The 22,404-nt window shown below is 36.5% G+C and overlaps 1 pseudogene; it reads left to right on the forward strand.

Annotated features, from left to right (window-relative positions):
- LOC123857788 (NXPE family member 1-like) overlaps window positions 1-22,404 on the forward strand; it is a 67,807-nt pseudogene that overhangs the window by 4,462 nt on the left and 40,941 nt on the right.

Here is a 22,404-nt window from a genome sequence, read left to right on the forward strand (position 1 = left end):
ACAAAAATATATCATCTTGCAGTTCTGTGGTTTAGTAGTCAAACATCTGTCTCACTGAGCTAAAATAAAGGTATTGGCAGCATTCTTTTCTGGAGGCTCTAGGGCAGAATCTGCTTCCTTGCCTTTTCCAGCTTCTAGAGGTGCCCTTGTTCCTCCTCACAGCCCCCTCCACCATTTCACAAAGCTACAACAATAGGTCAAGTCCCCACATCACATCCTTCTGACCCACTCTTCTGCCTCCCTCTCCCCCTTTTGAGGACACATGAGATTTAGATTGGTCCTACCTGGATCATCCAGGAAAATCTCCCATCTCAAAATCCATACCTATAATCATATCTGGAAAGTCCCTTTTGCCAGGGAAGGTAACATATTCACAGGTCCCAGGGATTAGAATGCAGGTATCTTTGGGGAGACATTAGTCTCTCTACCGTAATCTTTAAACTAATCAATAAATATAATGGAATCTTATTATTAACATACTGTTAAGTAAATGTTAATACTAATCATAAGGAATTTGTTATATATCTGATATATATATATATATATATATATATATATATATTAGCTTGACACTTGGCAAAATGAATACCTTGACACATAAATATTGTACAAGATATGGTTTACAATAATAAGCTTAAAGGCTCTCTTCTCACCAAAGCATGCCACTACATTATTAGGATGGGTGTATGGATCTTATGATTCCAGGGTAACAATATTCAGTCATCCAGGGTGCAATGCTATCAAACCTCACAGAAACCCAACCATGTCACACTAAAATTTTAATATAATTATAGGATTATGGAAACTCTCTTTAGCAAACCAAATCACCAGGACTTAGTTATTCCAGGATTACCTGAAAAATTCTTATTTCAGAATTTTCCAATTCTTCCACCATCACTATTTTTCCACTTTGCCCACAGGTTACAAACACAGTACAACCATGCTTATGACTATTCTGTGGATCTAGACAACCAGGGAATGCAAGGTCTATGGGGGACTAAGCATGGGGAGTAAAGCAGAGACTGGGCGTGGTCTCCCAGTATCCCTTCTCCCTTCCCTCTTTGGTAACAAAACACCATTATTTATCTGGGCCCATGGTCACCCACCTAAAGGCTATAGTCTTCCTTGCAGCTAGTGGTGACCATAACTATATTTTGGCCAAGATTATGAGTGGAAGTGCTATGGGAAACATCTAGGTCATGCCTTAAGAGTAAAACAACTTGCCCTCCCCTTCCTATTGATTAAACTCTAGATATAATGCTGAGAGATCAAAGAGCCATGTTAGACCATGAGATTGCTGTCATATATTTAAAATAGCACCATGGGGTGCCTGGGTGGCTCAGTCGATTGGGTGTCTGCCTTCGGCTCAGGTCATGGTCCTGGGATTGAGCCCCACATCAGGCTCCCTGCTCAGCGGGGAGCCTGCTTCTCTCTATCCCTCCACCTCTCCCTCCCACCCTCCCACTCGTGCATGCTCTCTATCTCAAATAAATAAATAAAATCTTAAAAAAAAAAAAAGAATAGCACCTTGATTGTGATGATGGTATCATGGGTATAAGCATATGTTCAAATTCACCCAACTGCATACATTAAATACATGTAGTTATTTGTTGTCAGTTATACCTCAGTAAAGCTATAAGAAACTAATAAAGTTAAGATTATCATACCTTCTCCAAAAAAAGAGTGGCAGAATAAGGCAGAAGGAACTGGAGCCCTTGAAACCATGGAACATCATATTGGCCTTGGCCTGCTTACTTTAGGACTGTTATGTGAGGAATAAATAAATTTATATTTTTAAGTCATTATTATTTGCTTCCTGTCTAATACAGAATATGGTATCAGTACAGAAATGCTATGTAACAAACCTAAAATAGAAGGCATTCACTCAGTGGGGATGGGGAGGGGCATAGTGAGTTAAAAGGAAACTTGACAGGTGAGAAATCTGATGATTTTCATTATGCCATAGCAAAACTTTTGGTGCATTGCTACATACAATGCCTTGGAAGGCAGACATGTGCTAACAGAGCCTGTAATTCTAATGGAACTTGCTGGAAAATCTCAGAATATTAGTTTGTGTTGTCTGCTGTATGTTACTTTTTGTGAAATCCTATTTTTAAAATATCAATTCAAACTAGGTATTTTACTATTTGGATTTTTTTAAATGTGGGTGTATTATATTTTTAAGCTAGTTTTTAACAAAAATATTCCTATGGAAAAAAATTTCATAGAGAAAATAAAACTACTGCTTCATTAATGGAACAAAGGTAAGTAGTTTGGTGCAAGGACACCAATTTTTAGACCACTAATATTCAAGTTAGAGACAAAGAGCTAACTATGGGAGAAAATTAACAAGAAGGAGTCAAGATGACTCAAATGAATGAGTAGAAGTGGCTAAAACAAAGCTGGTGATCAAAAAATAGTAAGAGGAAGGGAAGGAATTAGGAAATAGGAGTGTGAGGAAGAGAGAAAGAAATCAACAAAGGGAAGGACAAAGAAAGAAGGTTAGATATTTAATTTATGCCAATAAAATCACTTACCACAAGTGTTTCTGTTACTAGAGAGTGAAAAAATAAAAGACAAGTACCAAGTCAGAATGAAGATTCCTGTCCCTGGTAGTTATACTTCAGAAGGAAGGTAGATTACAATATTTTATAACCAGATTCAGATAAATACAATTGAAATAAATGACTGTTTGAAAGGAAAATTCTTTTACCTCCTGGGAGACTCTATACTGCACCAGTGGATCGAATACTTACCCAAACTTGCAAAAAGTATGTAATTATTTTACATTCTTCAGAAATTCAGGCTGATACTAAAGGATTTTTAATGAGATCTCTATTCTCTCATTTCGGTTATTTTATTTTCAACTTCATTTAGATTTCTAGATTTGAGCCTTTTAATTTAAAATATGTTTTATTCCCTTTTTCACAAGAAATGTTGTTCCTTTTTATAAATTCCAATGAAAACTTTACATTTTGATTGATATTTCATACATATGAACAGATAACCTACCCTAAAGTGTAGGATGTTCCAATCAAAAATAATCTAGATAGATGAGTATTTTAAATGATAGAATATTCTTTTTAAAAATATTAATCATTGCCTTTGAGTTAAATTTTTTATTAGCACTAAATTTTTTTGATCTTCATGGAACTGGAATTTTTTTGAGTATTTATTTATTTGAGAGACAGAGAGCATGAGTGAGGGGGGAAAGGGAGAAGCAGACTCCCCGCTGAGCACAGAGCCTGATCCCAGGACCTTGAGATCATGACCTGGGCCAAAGGTGGACCCTTAACTGACTGAGCCACCCAGGCACCCCATGCAACTGAAATTTTTAAGAAACATTTGCTTTTGGATGCAGACAGACACATTTAGATTGGGTGGAAAAAACATAGCTACTCTTTTGTCACTCTTTCAGCTCTAATCTGTGACAGATGATGGTTATATCCCTCAGGAAATTGACTGGATATCAGGTGACAAAAATGAAAAGATTATCATCACACTTGGCCAGCACTTCAGGCCCTTCCTCACTGACATTTTCATTCACAAGGCCATCGGTACCTAAAAAGCTTCTCAAGTACTGTTCCTAAAAAGCCCAGCCACTAAAGTGATCTTTAAGACAGAAAACATCAGGGAGACACAGAAATGTTTGGAAAGTTTCATGGTTATATTAAATACCTTGCCATAAGGACATTTTCAAAGATCTCAGTGTGTGTGTCATTGCATATGTGACATGATCATTTGCATATGGCATGAAGTGTCCACCCACATGATCATGTAATTAGAAATCAGATTAACGTGTTCTTTAAAAAAAAAAAAAGAATTTATTTATTTGAGAGAGAGAGAGAGCAAGAGCATGAGTGGGAGAGGGGCAGAGGGAGAAGGAGACCCCCCACAGAGCTGGGAGCCTGATGTGGGACTTGATCCCAGGACCCTGGGATCATGACCTGAGCTGAAGGCAGACGCTTAACCGACTAAGCCACCCAGGTGCCCAGATTAACATGTTCTTAAACTACATTTGCTGAAGCATAAATATACAAAATCCCTAGAAACCAATCTCTACAAATAATTCTACTTGTATTGTCAGAGAAATTTTATTTTAGAGACAAAGAAAATCAAAATCAAAAGAATCTGTCTGGGCAGGGAGGACATTTAAGAACAAAGACAAACAACACTGGATGCAAAGCCAGGAGAATAAGACATGAAGAATGACTATACCATCCCTGGAGACTGTCTACATGTGATAATAAATGTTCACATTCCTTAAACAAGTTTGGGTCATAATTTCTGTTACTTGCGGCTGAAAGCATCCTACCTGATACTTTAGTAGGGTAAAAGAGAATAAACATGTGATCATCTTGATGTGTCATCCAACATTTTCTGTAAAGGGCTAGATAGTAAATGTTTTACACTTTGCAGATCATTCAACTCTGTTACAACTGCTCTGCCATTGTAGGGTGAAAGCAGCCATAGACAACATGTAAATGAATTCATATGGCTATATTCCAATAAAACTTTATGACACTGAAATTCCAATTTCATATAATTTATTCTTTTGATTTCCTCCCAGATTTTTAAAAATACAAAAACTAATCTTAAACTTCCAGGGAATATGGCAGAGGAGGAAGGTCCTAGGCTCACCTTGTCCTATGGATACACCCAGATAACACCCACATCAATATAAATATAAACTCAGAAAATGACCCAAAGGCTGGCAGAACAGACTCTCCACAGCTAACTGTAGAGAAGAGGGTAGGAAGGGTGGAAACAGAGTCAGGAGCCAAACTGACCCATGGGAGAATAGGACACCATGGGCATGGAGAGGGGAGAGGAACAGAGCACATACCGGTACCTCAGACCCGGGGAACTACACTGGGAAGATGACTCTTCATAACATTTGGCTTTAAAAACCAGAAGGGCCTAACTTTGTGTGTTCTTACAATCAGCTGGGTTAACACCTGGAACTTTAAAAATCAGCAGACTCAGCTCTGGGAGAGTCAGAGGGTGATAGGAAACTGTATCCCTGCTCTTAAAGAGACAGCATAACAAACAGTCCTTTTGAGATACAGCAGAGAAGCAGCAGTTTGGAAAATGTCTGGGGTGTACAGGAGAGAGATTTATTTACTAATCTCAGAGTGTGAGCTGAAGAGACAGCGAAGTCTTTGGGAGACTTCTCCAAGAAAAAAAGAACTCACATGATGCTTCTCTCTCCCACTTCCCAACCTAGATACAGAGACATCTGCCAGAACCAGCACAGTTCAAACACTCTCCACCCAGCTTGCTAACAGTATGCCCTATCCTGCATGCTCTCCTGTAGATTCACCCCCTCCAACCCAGCATCAGTGGGATTTTTTCCCAGGCAGCTGCAGACCCCTCCTGCACCTTGTTGGTACCAGGCACCCTGCCCCTATGTTTTCCTGTGGACCCATCCCCCTCCAATGTGCCCTTGGCAGTCCATCCAAAGCAAAGCTACAAATAAGGCAGTGTGCAAGTAGCCCCAAAAGGAGCCAGGACCACACCAAATTGATTCCTGCCCCAAGGAGAGGGGAAGAGAACCATACACACCTCTCCAACTGTGGACCGAGCAGTGGGCTGGGGGCAGACATCTGGTCTGACAGCAGGCCCCACCCATCAGAAAAACCTTCTTAGGAGGATGACACGGGAACCTCACACTGCAGTTTGGTGCTACCGCAACTCTGGCAAATGCCTAGTTTGACTCAACTCAAGCCCAAGGCAGCCCCAGACTGGCCCACTAACAACACAGGGACCAAACCCTGCTCCAAACAAGCAAAGAGAGCCATTGCAGATAACTGAACTAAAGGCAAATGCAGCTCAGCCACAACTGTAAGGTGCACACAACACACACAAGAGACATGACTGAAGTGCCAGGTTCTAGTGAACAGGGGTCGTTGCACTGAAGGGCACTACAGAACCTCTTCTTCATGAGGCCGCTACTTTCAAGAGCAGGAGATGTAGCTGACTTTCCTAACACTTAGAAACAGTGAGTTAGAAAAAATGAGGAAATGGCAAATATGTCCCAAATGGAAGAACAGAACAAAATCACAGCAAGAAGCTAAATGAAACAGAGATAAGCAATATGCCTGATAGAGAATTTAAAGTCATGGTCATAAAGATACCCACTGGACTTGAGGAAAGTGAGAACTTCAACAGAGAGAAAAGAAATATAAAAAAGAACCAACCAGAGATGAAGAATTCAATAGCTGAAATTTAAAATACACTAGAGGTAATAAATAGTAGACTAGAGGAAACAGATCAGTGAGGTGGAAGACTGAGTAATGGAAAGTAACTAAGCTGAACAGGAAAAAGGAAAAAGAATAATAAAAAATGAGAATAAGTTAAGGAAACTCAGAAACACCATCAAGTGTAATAACATTTGCATTATAGGGATCCCAGAAGAAGAAGGAGAGAGAGAAAAGGGGCAAAAATTTATTTAAAGTAATAATAGCTCAACACTTCCCTAAACTGGAAAAAGAAAAAGACATCCAGATCCAGGAAGCACAGAGAGACCCTAACAAAATCAACCCAAGGAGGTCCACACCAAAACATATAGTAATTAAAATGGGAAAAAGTAGTGAAAAACAGAGAATTTTAAAAGCAGCAAGAGAGGGGTGCCTGGGTGGCTCAGTCAGTTAAGCATCTGCCTTCTGCTCAAGTCATGATCCCAGGGTCCTGGGATCGAGCCCAGCATCAGGCTCCCTGCCGAGCAGAGAGCCTGCTTCTCCCTCTCCTCCCCACTCATGCTCTCTGGCTATCTCTGTCTCTCTCTCTCTCAAATAAACAAAATCTTAAAAAAAAAAAAAGGCAGCAAGAGCAAAGAAAATAGTTACATACAAGGGAAAACCCATAAGGCCATCAGCTGATCTTTCAGCAGAACTTTGCAGGCCAAAAGGGAGTGGTGTGATACAAAGTGCTAAAAGGGAAAAACCTACAACCAAGAACACTCCACCCAATAAGGCTATCATTCAGAATAGAAGTAGAAATAAAAAGGTTCCCAGACAAACAAAGTTAAAGGAATTCATCACCACTAAACCAGCCTTATAAGAAATGTTAAAGGGGATTCTTTGAGTAGAAACAATTCCATAAGCAGGAGTAAGAAAAGTAGGAAAGGAAAAAAAAAATTCACAGGTATGCATAGCACAAAAGGTAGTAGATTAATCACTTATAAAACCAGTATGGAGGTTAAAGCACAAAGGCAGTACAATCAAGTATATCTATAAAAATCAGTCATTGGATTCACAAAATAAAAGGATGTAAGGTATGACACCATATACGTAAAATATGGTGGGGGGGAGAGTAAAAATTCAGATCTTTTAGAATGGGTTCAAACATAAGTGACCATCATCCTAATATAGACTGCTATATGCACAAGATATCATCTATAAACCTATTGATAACCACAAATCAAAAACCTGTAACAGGCAAAAAATAAAAAGGAAACCAAGCATATTACTAAAGAAAGCCATCAAAACACAAGAGAAGAGATCAAGAGAAGAAAGGGGTAGAGAAAAAGAAAAAAAGCCATAAAACAAGTAACAAAATGGCAATAAATATATAACTAACAACAATTATTTTGAATGTAAATGGATTGAATGCCTCAATCAAAAGACACAGGGTGACTTCATCAATAATTAAAAAAAACTAGACCAATCTATATGCTGCCTACAAGGGCCTCATTTCAGACCTAAAGACACATGCAGATTGAAAGGGAAGGGATGAAAAAATATATATCATGCAAGTGGAACTGAAAAGAAAGCTGGGGTAGGAATACTTATATTGGACAAAATGGACTTTAAAATCAAAAACTAATGATGTATGGTGACTAACATAACATAATAAAATTAAATTAAAAAAAATAAAAAGTAAATAAAAATAAATAAATAAAACAAAGACTGTACCAAGAGGCAAAGAAGGACACTACATAATCATAAGAGAACAAGCCAACAAGAAGATATAACAATTGTAAATATTTATGCACTCAACATGGGAGCACCTAAATATATAAAGCAGCTGTTAACAAACATAAAGAAACTGGTAGTAATACAATAATAGTAGGGGAATTTAACACCCCACCTATATCAGTGGATAGATCATCCCAATAGAAAATCAACAAGGAAACACTGACTTTGAATGACACATTGGACAGATGGATCTAATGAATATATTCAGAGCATTCCATCCAAAACAGAAGAATACACATTCTTTTCAAGTACACATGGAACATTCTCCAGAATACATCACATGCTGGCAACAAAACAAGTCTCAACAAATTTAAAAAGACTGAAATCTTATCATGCATATTTTCCGACAGCAATGGTATGAACCTAGAAATCAACTGCAAGGAAAAATCCAGAAATAACACATGGAGGAAATAATACATGGAGGTTAAATAACATGCTACTAAACAATCAATAGGTCAAAGATAAAAAAAGATTAAAAATACTGTTTTCAAAGGAATATATGCACCCTGATGTTATAGCAGCATTATCAACAATAGCCAAATTATGGAAAGAGCCCAGATGTGCATCAACTGATGAACAGATAAAGAAGATGTGGGATGGATATATACATATACATATATATATATATACGTATATATATATATCTCATTGGTTATTACTCAGCCATAAAAGAAGTATGAAATCTTGCCCTTTGCAACAACATGGACGGAGCTAGAGAGTATTACACTAAGTGAAATTAGTCAGTCAAAGAAAGATAAATGCCATATGATTTCACTCCTATATGGAATTTAAGAAACAAAACAAATGAACATAGGAAAGAAAAAAGAGGAATACCAAGAAACAGACTCTTAACTATAGAGAACTGATGGTTACTAAAGGGGAGGTGGGTGGAGGGGTTGGGTTAAATAGGTGATGGGGATTAAGGAGGGTACTTGTTGTGATAAGCACCAAGTGTTGTATGTAGGTGTTGAATCACTAAATTCTACACCTAAAACTAATATTGCACTGTATGTTAACTAACTGGAATTTAAATAAAAGTGTGGAAGAAAAAACTAAAAAAATTTTTTTTAATGGGTCAACCAAGAAATCAAAGAGGAAATTAGAAAATACATGGAGATAAATGAACATAAAAAGACAATGGTGCAACATCTTTGAGATGCAGCAAGTTGTTCTGAGTGAAGATTATAGCAATACAGGCCTACCTTCAGAAGAAAAATCTCAAATAAAGAACCTATTCTTATACCTAAAGAAGCTAGAAAGAGAAGAAGAAACAAAACCAGGAAAAAGAAGGAAATAATATTAGAGCAGAAATAAATGAAATAGAAACTTTTTTGAAAAGATAAAATGAATAAACCTTTAGTCAGACTTATCAAAAAGACAGAGAGAAAGGGGGAAAAGAGAAAGAGAGAAAGGGAGAGAGGACTCAAACAAAATCACAAATCAAAGAAGAGTAATAACCAATACCACAGAAATACAAAGGATTATCAGAGATTATGAAAAATCATATGCCAACAAATTGGATGACCTAGAGGAAATGGATAAATTCCTAGAAACATATAACCTCCCAAAACTGAATCACAAAGAAATAGAAAACTTGAACACACCAATTACTAGCAATGAAATTGAGTCACTAATCAAAAAACTCCCAACAGACAGAAGTCCAGGAACAGATACCTTCATAGGTGAATTCTACCAAACATGTAAAGAAGAGTTAACACCTATTCTTCTCAAACTATTCCAAAAAAGAGAAGAGGAAGGAAAGCTTCCAAATTCATTCTATGAGGCCAGCATTACCCCAATACTAAAACCAGATAAAGATACTACAAAAAAAAAAGAATTACAGGCCGATATCTCTGATGAACACTCATTTGGCACAGTCAAGTAGGATTTATTGCTGGGTTGAAAGGGTGGTTCGATATGCACAAATCAAGGTGATAAATCACAAGAACAACAAAATGATAAGGATCATATGAGCAATCATCTTAATAGATGCAGAAAAGGTATCTGACAAAATTCAACATCCTTTCATGATAAAAACTCTCAACAAAGTAGATTGAGGGAATATATCTCAACATAACAAAAACCATATATGAAAAACCTGCAGCTAACATCCTCTATAGTGAAAAACAGCTTTTTCTCTAAGGTCAGGAATAAGATAAAGATGTCTACTTGTACCACTTTTATTCAACATAGCATCCAAATTGGTAAGGAAAAAGTAAAACTTTATCATGGCAAGATGCTATATATACAAAACCCTAAAGATTCCATCAAAAAAGAAAAACCTAATAGAACTGATAAATGAACTCAGTAAAGTCACAGGACACAAAATCAATATACAGAAATATGTTGCATTTTTGTACACTAATAATTAAGTAGCAGAAAAATTATTTTTTTAAAGATTTTATTTATTTTTGCAAGTGGGGGAGAGAGAGTGAGCGTACGAATGAACAGGGGGTAGGGGCAGAGGAAGAAGCAGACTCTCGGGGCGCCTGGGTGGCTCAGTTGGTTAAGCGACTGCCTTTGGCTCAGGTCATGATCCTGGAGTCCCAGGATCAAGTCCCGCATCGGACTCCCTGCTCAGCAGGGAGTCTGCTTCTCCCTCTGACCCTCCCCCTCTCGTGCTCTCTATCTCATTCTCTCTCTCAAATAAATAAATAAAATCTTTAAAAAAAAAAAAAAAAGAAGAAGAAGCAGACTCTCAGCTGAGCAGGGAGCCCAATGTGGGACTCGATCCCAGGACCTTGGGATCATGACCTGAGCCAAAGGCAGACGCTTACCCAACTGAACCACCCAGGTGCCCCAGAAAGAGAAATTAACAAAAACAATCCCATTTACAATTGTGCCAAAAAAAAATAAAATATCTAGAAATAAACTTAACCAAGGAGGTGGAAGACCTATACTCTAAAAACTATAAAACAATGATGAAAGAAATTTAACATGACACAACAAATGGAAAGACATACCATGCTCATGGATTGGGAGAATTTTGTTAAAATGTCTCTACTACCGGGGCGCCTGGGTGGCTCAGTTGGTTAAGCGACTGCCTTCGGCTCAGGTCATGATCCTGGAGTCCCGGGATCGAGTCCCGCATCAGGCTCCCTGCTCAGCAGGGAGTCTGCTTCTCCCTCTGACCCTCCCCCCTCTCATGCTCTATCTCATTCTCTCTCTCAAATAAATAAATAAAAAATCTTTAAAAAAAAAAAATGTCTCTACTACCCAAAGCACCTACAGATTTAATGCAATCCCTAAAAAATAGCAATGGCATTTTTCACAGAATTAGAACAAATAATCCTAAAATTTGTATTGGAACCAGAAAATACCCCAAAGAGCCAAAGCAATCTTGAAAAATAAGAACAAAACTGGAGGTATCACAATTCCAGGCTTCATAGCCATATTACAAAGCTGTAGTAATCAAAACAGTATGGTACTGGCACAAAAACAGACACATAGATCAATGGAACAGAATAGAGAGCCCAGAAATAAACCTGTGATTATATGGTCAATTAATCTATGACAAAGGAGGTAAGGATGTGCAATGGGAAAAAGACAACCTCTTCAATAAATGGTGCTGGGAAAATCAGACAGCTACATGGAAATAAATAAAACTGGACCACTTTCTTACACTATACAGAAAAATAAACTGAAAATTGATTAAAGACTTAAATGTGAGACTTGAAACCATAAAAATCCTAGAAGATAGCACAGGCAAGTAATTTCTCTGACATTGGCCATAGCAACGTTTTTCTAGATACGTCTTCTGAGGCAAGGGAAACAAAAGTAAAAATTAGCTATTGGGATTATATCAAAATGAAAAGTTTTTGCGCAGCAAAGGAAACCATCAACAAAATGAAAAGGTAGCCTATTGTATGGGAGAAGTTATTTGCAAATGATATATCCAATACAGGGTTAATATCCAAAATGTATTAAGAACTTATACAACTCAACACCAAAAATTAAAAAAATAGAAGATTTCAACAGATTTTTCTTCGAAGAAGACACACAAATGGCCAAAAGATATGTGAAAAGATGTTTAATTAACATCATTAATCATCAGGGAAATGAAAGTCAAAATCAAAATGAGATACTACGTCACACCAGTCAGAACTGGCTAAAATCAAAACCACAAGAAACAATAGGTGTTGACAAGGATGTGGAGAAAAAGGAACCCTCATGCACTCTTAGTGGGAATGCAAACTGGTACAGCCAATATGGAAGTTCCTTAAAAAATTAAAAATAGAATTATCTTATGATCCAGTAATTCCACTACTGGGTCTTTACCCAAAGAAAATAAAAACACTAATCCAAAAAGATATATGTACCCCAATATTTATTGTAGCATTATTTACAATAGCCAACATATGGAAGCAGTCCAGGTGTCCATCCATGGATGAATGGATAGAAAAGATATATATACACACATACATATATATGTATATATGTATGTATATATATATGTATATATATATGTATATATATGTATATATGTGTGTATATATATATATATACATACACACAATAGAATGTCACTCAGCCATAAAGAATGAGATTATGCCATTTGCAACAAATGGATAGAAAAGATATATATATACATACACACAATAGAATGTCACTCAGCCATAAAGAATGAGATTATGCCATTTGCCACAAAATAGATGGACCTAGAGAGTATAATGCTAAGTGAAATAAGTCAGGGAAAGACAAATACCATATGATTTCACTCATATGTGGAATTTAAGAAACAAAACAAATGAACAAAGAAAAAAGAGACAAATGAAAGGAATAGATTCTTCAATACAAAGAACAAACTGGTGGTCATCAGAGGGGAGGTGGGTTGGCGGGATGCATGAAAGAGGTGAAGGGGATTAAGCGCACACTTATTTTGATGAGCACCGAGTCATGTATAGAATTGCTGAATCATTATATTTTATACCTGAAACTAATAGAACACTGTATGTTAATTATATTTCAATTAAAAAAAGAAAGAAAAAGTTTGGTAAAAATAAACACAAATTCCTTAGAGGTTGAGGGGAAAACTAGGGAAATAGAAGAAAACTCGCATAACTTGAGAAAATTTATCTGCTAGAAAACTGCAATAAATATCACTTAATGAATGAAATATAACAATATTTCTTATTAATGTCAGGAAGAAAACATGAATGACTTCTACTCAACAATGCATAGGTGGTACTTGTCAGAAAGGAACAGAAGTAAAAAATAATAATAAATAAAAATAATAAAAATTTTAAAAAAGAAAGGAAAAAAGTAACTATTTCTGGTTATTTGCTCACTCACCAAAAAAAAAAGAACAAAAAACAAAAACCAAAAAAAAAAAAAAAACCCAAGAGGCTAAATATAAAAATTTAGAAGGTAACATGACACTAGCTCAACATACTAAAATTCATAGTTTTTATCAGAGCAGCAATAGATAATTAGACAATATAATCAAAATTGCATGGTATCTCTGCATAGAGAATGTGAATATGTTTTATTATATTTAATCCCAGGAACTTGGTAGTTTTTGACCTATTATAAATGTATCTTTAAAAATCTTTCGTATTATAAAACATACAATATATTTAGAAATGTGCACTCAGTGAACTATCAAAAACATTGGGTAACCCAGTGGTCAGGAATAAATACAGCAATGGGCAAAAACACACATGCACACAATCTAACCACATATTGAAAGGCTAAACAGACCTATAGATTCAACACAATTCCAAACAAAATTCGAGCAGGTTGTGTATGTGGCAGGGGGCAGGGTGTAATTTCATAATATAAAATTTCTAAGGAAATTAAAAAGGCCAAAAATAAAACACTTCTAAAATAGAAGGCTGCAGAACTTACTTTTCCAGATATCAAGACTTATTTTAAAGCTATATATAGAATTTATGATAGTGTGGTACTGACGCAGAGAGAAACAAAAGACCAATGAAATGGAATATAGAGAACAAAACTCTTGGTTCATGAGAAATAAATCACTGCAGAGCAGTGAGAGAAGCACAGCCTATTCAATAAATAATTCTGGGAAAACAGGATATCCATAGGGAGAAAAATGAAATTGGAACCCTGTATTACACCACACACATGCACACACACACGCACACACCAGTCCTAGGAAATCATAGACTTAAATATGAAAAGCAAAGCAATAAAGCTTCTCAAAGCATACATCTCACACCGTCTATAGTGAAAAGCCACTTTTTAAAAAAAAACATCTAAACTTTCAAAGATCCACGCTTGGTCCTACTGCTCATGACTAGAACACAGCTTATGAAACCTGACTCATCACATGGGTTTGAAAACACTAGAACCCTCAAAAGATGAATCTGCTAGTCAGTCACACCCTTGCATGCCATGATAACATCACATGCCCACAAAAGTTTCTGAATGCTTACTCTCGATTTCTACACTTACCATGAGTCACTAAAAACAGTTTAGAACTAGCACAGGTTTTCAGACTAAAGTTTGATTGGCACAATAATAAGTAGCTCTTGAACTGTTGGAGATAATATAAGAAAGTATCTTAGGGACTTCAGGGTAGAATTATGTTTTCTTAGACTGAATTCTAAAGGCACTAATTGTAAAGAAAAATACTGGTAAGTTTTAGCACATTAAAATCAGGAACTGCTTATCAAAAGCTACCATTAAGAGAGTGAAAAAATAAACTAAAAACTGTGAAAAAGACATTTGTAACACACTGAATATAGGATTAGGATTCTCTTTTCTCTCTGTCCAGACTGATAACTTAAAATCCAGATTTATAAGACAGACAATGTGAAAAATAAAACATGTCCCCTCAAAAACCATAAGCAAAGTAAAAAGATAAATTACAGAGAAAAAACACTTGCAATTTGCACCCTAAACAATAAATTAATATGCCTATTATATAGAGAGCTCTTAAAAATTGAAAAGAAAAAGGCCCAGAAAGAAAAATTAGCCAAAGTTGTGAGTAGGCAATTTAGTAGAAAAAACAAAAATGGGCCTTAAATACAGAAAAATACATATTTGAATACTGAGAGACCATTTCTTGTGTATCAAGTTAGCAAAAATCCCAAAGATTGAAAACATACAATATTGATGAGACTCTGGAAAAATGGACATTCTCAAACACTGCTGCTAGGAATCCAAAATGGCACAGCCCCTGTGGAGAGAAATTTGGCAACATTTAGAAAAATTATATATGTATTTACCTTTTGACCTGGCATTCTCAAAGACACCAGAAAAAATATAAAATTACTATGCACAAGATTATTCATTGGCACATTCATTTCATACAAATTCATTGCTATTTGTAATAGCAAAAGATTGGAAAACAAACCAACTCTGCACCAATAAAGAACAAATGAAACAAATTATGATACAGCTTCTCAAGAAAATACAATACAGCCATATAAAGGAACGGGAGGGCACCTAGAAACTGGGATGCTGTAGTTTCCAGGATATGTTAAAGGAGAAAAGCAAGTTCCAATATACAATATGCCACCTCCCAGGTTAAAAAAAAAGGAAGGAAGGACATATATGAATGTATTTCCTTATACTTGCAACAACAATTAAAAAAAAAACCCACTGGAATACAAATGAAAGATAAATAGCTATCTATAAAGGCATGTAAAATTCAGAGTAGAAGGGACATGGATAGAAACAAGACTTCTCTTATGCCTTTTTACACCATTTTGGAACCACATATATGATTTACATACTAAAAATTTAAATCAAAAAGAAAACAGTAGTTCCTAAAAATGAAAAAAATGAGTCTAACTGTAAATCAAATTGGTGAGCATTACCTTGATCCCAAAATCAAAGACCCCCACCAAAAAGGAGAGTTACAGACCAATATCCCTGATGACCATGGTTGCCAAAATTCTCACTAAGATACTAGCCAATAGGATCCAACAGTACCTTAAAAGGATTATTCACCATGACCAAGTGGGATTTATTTATGGACTGCAAGGGTGGTTCAACATTCACAAATCAATCAATGTGATACACCACATTAATAAAACTAAGATTAAAAACCATATGATCCTCTCAATAGATGCAGAAAAAGCATTTGACAAAATACAGCATCCATTTCATTCTATTTCCAACAATTAAGATTTTAACTTCAAAATATACCCACGAGACCTTCCAAAAAAATTACAAAAATCCCACTTACAAAAACAATTACCTTTACATGCAGTAAAAACATTCCTTTTTTGTCAAGGTTTATTTTTTCAATCCTCATCTAAGGCTGGTAGCTGGCAGCATCTTCTTTAAAGATAGGGGTTTTCTTCATTGTTTTACAGCCTAAATGTATAAAACTTCGAGCGAGGGCTCCATTGCAATAGGGCTGAACATGCGGAGTTAAGTCTTAAGGTTTTCTGTACCTCTCAGCAGACTTTGGAGAGGCAAGACTGATGTTGTGGAGCACAGTTATTCTTGCTGTTTGCTCCTGGTCATGTTGCTTGTGGCACTTGGTAGGGAAGAGGTACCTATTCAAAGATGAACACCAAATAGCTGAGAACTACATTCACCCTGAAGGCTTATAACTACAATGTAGGAAAGCTTGAGTTCCATCACTGCATACTAGCAGAGCTCATGTGGCCTCTCAGAAGGTCCAAAGCTTTCAGGTACCTATACACCTGTGAACTCCATCCCCAGTATTCTTAAGGGTCACTCCTTAATCCACAATCCGTGTGTCCCCCTGGCACCTGTGTGGCTGTGACAATGAAGAGGACTAGCTGAGCCACAGTTGCAGGAGCAGAGCCACCAGGGGTGCAGCTGAGAACTTTGTCAGGACATGATACTCGAAGTCTCCTAAGTGGCCCTGCATGCCACTTTGGTACCAACTCCTTTCTTGCCCAAGACTCCTTTTCCTCTACTTCCCACTCCCCAACCCCTGGTTTCTCTGTTCTCCTCCATCTCTGCAGAGCACAGAAGACACCTCCACAGAGATGCTCCCCAGAGCTATCCTTGGAATGGTTTTATTCATCTCTAGTTCTTTAAATAGGGCCATGCACACCATAGCAACCAATCAATATTTGCCAAATAAATGATGCTACATCTCTATAGCTCCAGAACATGTTGTAAAGCAGAATATAAGTGGGTGTACACAGAAAAGAGACACAGCACATTTTAAAAATCAAATTAATATAATCTTCTGTAAGATGAGAGAAAGAGAAACAAGATAAAAGAGTAAGCAGCACAATCATCCATGAAGAAGGGTGATGGGCCAAAACTCTGTGTTTACAATTAGTATCACTGTTGACACTTCTTTACACCTGCTGTTCACTGGGTGAGGGTGGAGTGATTTGGAGCAGACATTATAATGTAGGGAATGGAGAAATAATCTAAGCATGAGGAAGTCTGGGTCTTAAAAAAATTTCACATGCAGTCACAAATCACCTTGTTTTTTATTTCCCTCCGTTTTGATTATGCTAATGATACATACTGAGAACCTAAAAGATCCCAACAAAGATATTGAAGCCATTGTAGGAAGAACAAGGCTCCATTCTGAGTATCATTCATTCAATGCACACTTTTTTTTTACTCAACTATTTTATGGCAGACCTTAGCTGGGGATAAAGCATTAAACAACTCTGGTCCCAGTCCTCACATAAGGGACTGTCTAGAATGAAGAGTAGGATTCAGGGATGCAAAAGAGGAGCTGTAAGGAGAGCAACCTAGAGGGAAAGCATTCCAGAAGGAACAGCATGAATAAAAGGGCTCAGCTTTCATGTGACTTAGTATGCAGTCCCTCTCATTTGCTTTCTTGTTTTCAAATAAGATGATTCATAAAACATCACTGGTACTTATGTTAGGGCTAAATGTATAGATCATTTTTACAACTGAAAGGATTCCATAAAGACTGGAAAAAAAAAAAAAGGTTTCATTTCTCCACTCATTCAATATAACCTCTCTCAGGATTCAATCTATCCTGGGTCAGACCAAGAACATAGCATTAAATGGCCTCATGATGTACTGTGGGCTTTTTAAATTAGGAAATACTTAATATTCCCTCAGTTTACCATGATTTGATAGCCTGGAAGACCAAAGTAAAGGAGGTAGATAGAGTTAAACCAACTCTGCCTTAACTTGGGTCCCCAACTAAATTTTAAATTACTTTTTTAAGATTTTATTTATTTATTTGACAGAGAGAGAGAGCTCACAAGCAGGGGGAGCAGCAGAGGGAGAGAGAGAGGAGCATGCTTCCTGCTGAGCAGGGAGCCTGATGCCAGGCTCAATCCCAGGACCCTAGGATCACGACCCCAGCCGAAGGCAGACGCTTAAGGGACTGAGCCACCCAGGCGCCCCTAAATTACTCTTGAGTACGGAACTTGCCTTGAATCCCCTGTACTATGTACTTAGTACAAGAAAGATTTTAGAATGTTTGTTAAACAAAAGGATATATTGTTCAATACATTTTAAAGAGATATCATGGTTTCTGAAATGCCTAAGAGTTTCTGTAAATGTGAGTCTCTCCCCTTTGTGGCCCAGCTGTGAGAGGGTAACTATGGAATGAAAAAGTCTCTTTCTAAACTATACATACAAAATAGAGCTCAAGAGCTCTCCTAGCTGCCCCATAGGACAGTTCTGGTGGATGTGACAAAATCTAGGAGTTTCATGCTGCTCAGTTTCTGCACCAACCTCTAGGGTTGTATTCACATTAAGTAGTAAACCTGCACCACCACCCACCCACACACACACACACACACACAGGAGGGGCTGTACAATGGTTAGATCACAGGCTTGAGAGCCAGATTGCCTATATTTGAATCATCACTTTGGTAGTTATTAATTTTATGGCCATAGGCAAATTACCTAACATCTTCCTGCTTCATTTCTAATACATAAAATGAATATAAGATAGGACCTACCTCAGAGTTGACTGTTTCCCCATATTTACTGAATAAGTAGGCAGCTGGCTGTCTGTATTTTCTCCCAAAAATCCTTCCACTGCCCTGAAAGACCTGAGATCTCACATCCAAACCAGTTCAAACCTTGAGCATTCTGGTGATTTGTCTCTCTAAATATCAGTGACCTTTACACTTCATGTATTTTGACAACCCACTTTAATGGCCACACCTTGAACCTTGTCATCTCCCAAATGACACCTCATACTTCACACTTTCAACCCACAGATTCTTACTCTTCTATATTTCTTATTTTCTCACTCTCATTACACTTCCCAGAAACCTTGAATTGACTCACTAATTCACTAAACAAAAATGTACTGAATACCTTTTATGTCCCCATCATTGTTTCCTGGATTCTCCCATTGCCTTTCAACTTATAAGACCCCAGCTAGCCCTTTTCCTTTTCTTCCCAACATAGGTTCTGTGGTTAATTACTTGAATTGTTTTTTCCCCTTAACCCTCAAATTCATGGGACACATGTTCTTTTTTCCATTTGAAGTCTGTTTCCTCAAAGGAAAGCATATATTAATTATTAATTTAATTCTTAAGTCTCAGTTTCATCTTCTTAAAGGTTAAAGGAGTAAAATCAAAATTGTTTCACTAGATATCACACATTCCTGGAGGTTACAAGTTAATTTGTATTCTCACCTTATACCACATATCAAATAAATCTCAGATTATTTATAGATTCCACTGTTTTTAAAAATCCAATTTTTTTTAATTTTAGAGAGAGTGAGAGAGAGAGCACAAGAGGGGGTAGGGTCAGAGGGAGAAGCAGACTCCCCACTGAGTAGGGAGCCCGATGTGGGACTCGATCCCTGGAGTCCGGGATCATGACCTGAGCCAAAGGCAGTCACTTAACCAACGAACTGAGCCACCCAGGCACCCTAAAAATCCAATTATTATAACAAACTCATGGGATATAGCCTCTATGAGCCCTTCTTTTAAAACTGTAGAAGACCGACTTCAGATAAACAAGAGATAAATTGTAAGAACTCTTACAAACAAAATGATAATAATTATCAAATCCACATAACTATACTACTAGCCAAAAACAAAACAAAACTATGGAGATTATGGTTGGAAAACAGAATGTAAATATTTTTGGGGGTATAGCTCAGGGGTAGAGCATTTGACTGCAGAATGTAAATATTTTAAACTGAAACAACACAGCAATATTATAAATGACATTATACACATATATTAAAATATTCATATATGCACATATATTAAACATTTTATACCTACATAAAATATATGTTTTAATAAATGTTATATATGTAACTAATATATACTATTGTATAAGCTATATTTATTAGATATAGTATTTATGTTATATATAATATAGTACATACTATACACTATATCTAGTATATACTATATATCATATAGTATGTATACAACATATTAGACTATACACTATAGTCTATGTGCTACATACTATATATATATATATATACACACACACACACACACTACATAGACTATATACTATGTATAGTCATATAATTAACTACAGTGTATATTATTTTTGAAAAACATACATTTTTAAGTAAATAAGGGTAAACACAAAGGCAAATAATTTAATGAGCAAAAATATAGTACTAGAGAGAAAGAAACTGCAGCAAGGAAGTGTAAATAAATCATTTACCTACTTATGGTAAGAAGTCAACACATTGCCGATGAAAGATAGATGAAATATTTTATATAAATTTATTGTATTTATAAATTCATGTTATAAAAAGACAATGACTAGAATAAAAACACAAACCTTTCCATTTTTTAGAACTTACACACACGAATGCTTTTAAATTTCAACCCAGGGGCTCCTGGGTGGCTCAGTCGGTTAAGTGTCTGCCTTCAGCTCAGTTCATGATCCCAGCGTCCTGGGATGGAGCCCCACATCAGGCTCCCTGCTCAGCGGGGAGCCTGCTTCTCTCTCTGCCCCTCCCTCCCTCCTGCTCTGCTCTCTCTCGCTATCTCTCTAATAAATAAAATCTTAAAAAAAATAAATTTCAACCCAGTAATTCCATTTCCAGAATATAAGTATGAGATTATTCATTTCAACACTATATTAGTAGAAGATTGGGAAACTATATGTCCACTAATAGGGGACAGGTTAAAGAACATACAGCCATACAATGGAATACTGTGTGTCCATCTTAATGGATAACAGAAGCAGCTCAATATGTACTGACATGAAAAGATATTCAAAATGCATCCTTGCATAAAAAACAAAGCACAGAATAATGCATGTAATATGCAATAACTCACATAAAAAATGAATGTATGTAATGTGTGTATGCATCTTGTACACATGCAGGCTCCAGAAAGATATTTATAAAAGAGACAAGTGATTAACTTGTAAAGGGAAACTCCTTGGTGGGAGACAGGAATGAAAGAGGATTCTTTTTTTTTTTTTTAAGATTTTAATTATTTATTCATGAGAGAGAGAGAGAGAGAGAGAGGCAGAGGGAGAAGCAGGCTTCCCACGGAGCAGAGAGCCCGATGCGGGACTCGATCCCAGGACCCTGGAATCATGACCCAAGCCGAAGGCAGACGCCTAACCATCTGAGCCATCCAGGCGCCCCTGAAAGAGGATTCTTAATGCAAGGATGGTTTGATATTCACAAATCGATCCATGGGATAAATTACATTAACAAAATGAAGTATAAAAACCATACAATCCTCTCAATAGATGCAGAAAAAGCATTTGACAAAATTCAACATCCAGTCATGAATAAAAACTCTCAACAAAGTGGGCATTGAGGGGACATAATAAAGGCCAAAACCATAGCTAACATCATACTCAATGGTGATAAACTAAGAGTTTTTCCCCTAATATCAGGAAGAATACGAGGATGTCCACTGTCATCACTTTTATTCAACATAGTACTGGAAGGCCTAGCATCTGCATTAAGGCAAGAAAAAGAAATAAAAGGCATCCAAATTGGAAAGGAAGACGTTTAAATGTCACTGTTTGTAAAGGACATGATACTGTATAGACAGAACCCTAAAGACTCCATCAAAAAACTATTAGATCTAATAAATGAATTGAGTAAAGTTGCAGGATATAAAACTTCTGTACACTAATACCAAAGTAGCAGAAAGAGAAATTTTAAAAACAACTCCATTTATAATTGCATCAAAAAGAATAAAATAACTAGACATAAACTTAACCAAAGAGGTGAAAGACCTGTACTCTGAAAACTATAAAACACTGATGAAAGAAACTGAAGAGGACACAAAGACAAACTATGCTCATGAATTGGAAGAATACTGTTAATTTAAAATGTCCACACTACCCAAAGCAATCTATAAATTCAATGCAATCCTTATCAAAATACCAATAATAGTTTTCACAGAACAAGAAGAAATAATCCTAAAATTGATGTGGAATCACAAAGAAACCTGAATAGCCAAAGCAATCTTTAGAAAGAAGAATGAAGCTGGAAGTATCACAGTCCCAGATTTAAAGATTTACTACAAAGCTATAATAAGGCAAAAGAATATGGCACTGGCACAAA

Source organism: Mirounga angustirostris, unplaced genomic scaffold (genome assembly GCF_029215605.1).
Source record: "Mirounga angustirostris isolate CCGP_5_RB_7025 unplaced genomic scaffold, mMirAng1.0.hap1 SCAF_13, whole genome shotgun sequence".
Lineage (NCBI taxonomy): Eukaryota > Metazoa > Chordata > Mammalia > Carnivora > Phocidae > Mirounga > Mirounga angustirostris.